Here is a 1,751-nt window from a genome sequence, read left to right on the forward strand (position 1 = left end):
TTATGTACATGTAGTTCATTAAACCCAATACATTATGTACATGAAGTTCATTATACCCAATACATTATGTACATGTAGTTCATTAAACCCAATACATTATGTACATGTAGTTCATTAAACCCAATACATTATGTACATGAAGTTCATTAAACTCAATACATTATGTACATGTAGTTCATTAAACCCAATACATTATGTACATGTAGTTCATTAAACCCAATACATTATGTACATGAAGTTCATTAAACTCAATACATTATGTACATGAAGTTCATTATACCCAATACATTATGTACATGTAGTTCATTAAACCCAATACATTACGTACATGTAGTTCATTGAACCCAATACATTATGTACATGAAGTTCATTATACCCAATACATTATGTACATGTAGTTCATTAAACCCAATACATTACGTACATGTAGTTCATTGAACCCAATACATTATGTCAAGAGTGGATTATGTACATGTATCCATACCTGGTTGTTAGTGTCCTTGTTAATGGTTGAATATAGTCCAGTAGCACCAGTAGACAGACCCTGTTGACCCTTATTCTATTAATAATACATTATATGATCCATTTTTAAAAGACTCTCTCATTAATCACTGACCTCTCCCTCTCTCTTCAATACAGAGTATTCCTGTACTCCCTCAGGATTATAGGCAGGAGGGACAGGAGGAGGAGTATCATTGTCTTGATTGAGTGTTGAATAAAGTGGACCAGCTCCTTGTTGTTGTTGTTGTTGTTTATTCTTCTTCTATTATACATTATTAATATAAAGCATGTACTTAAGCACATTGCCTATCATGTCCTCTTGTCTATCATGTGCTAGTTCATTGTATCTTACAGTCAAACATATAATTCCCCTGTGTAGGCTGTTGTCAGCTTATTGTGTGTTATATGTATACACATATAGTTCATGTCATGACAGGTAGAGGAAGGTTAATGTTATTCTTGCTAATGTACACTAAATGATGACTGGATATACGTATTTGTAATAATAATTATAACAAATGCTGTTCCAATAGCTTCTAATATAATAGGAACAATACTTGATTCACTAGCGGTCACATACACTAAGCTAAATTTGTGTGTAGCGTTTGTACACTGCAGCCATTTTTTTGTTTATAAACTTTCCATGTACTAGCTCTTCCGTAAACTGCACCAGTGTCACTTTAATCGCAAATACAGTATATATATAAATAGAGAGTAATCTATACAATTTTTGAATGGTTAACTTATAAACTTAACCCTGTCTTAAACTATCAATACCGTATAGCAGGAAATTTTGGAGGGAATTAAATTTGGTGAATTTGGCATTTTGATAGCCATTCGCCAAAATAAAATGTGCTATTTTGAGCCATTATACGCATGCTCAATAGCACATGGCCACTAATTCACTAAATTAAAATCTGCAAATCACCAAAATTTAGCAATTCACCAAATTTTAGTCCCTCCAAAATTTCCCACTATACGGTACAAACAATTAAACATTTGACTCATTCTAAACAAGCAAGGATATACATGTAGTAGTAACAGTTAATTAATTGAAGTTAACTCCACATGTTGCAATTGTTCTAGTGACTTAGAGAGGCCCCCATGATGTTCCATTGAGTATTATGCTCGTGAATATCATTTGCATCTCATTACAATTGTCAATAATCATGTTTTACACAAATTTTTGAGTAACTTTAAAAATTCATAAAAAATCTAAGTTTGATTGGAATCAGCTCAAACTTGCTACA

The 1,751-nt window shown here is 32.3% G+C and overlaps 1 long non-coding RNA gene across 1 annotated transcript; it reads right to left on the minus strand.

The window, feature by feature from the left end:
* Positions 1 to 503: 503 nt before the first annotated feature.
* On the minus strand, positions 504 to 883 carry LOC109592259 (uncharacterized). Its single transcript, XR_002190259.1, has 2 exons — positions 617 to 883; positions 504 to 559 (listed from the first exon to the last, which is right to left on the minus strand). It is a non-coding gene; the product is annotated as an uncharacterized LOC109592259 (long non-coding RNA).
* Between the last annotated feature and the right edge of the window lie 868 nt (positions 884 to 1,751).

Source organism: Amphimedon queenslandica, unplaced genomic scaffold (assembly GCF_000090795.2).
Source record: "Amphimedon queenslandica unplaced genomic scaffold, v1.1 AMPQUscaffold_5822_Cont22216, whole genome shotgun sequence".
Taxonomy (NCBI): Eukaryota; Metazoa; Porifera; class Demospongiae; order Haplosclerida; family Niphatidae; genus Amphimedon; species Amphimedon queenslandica.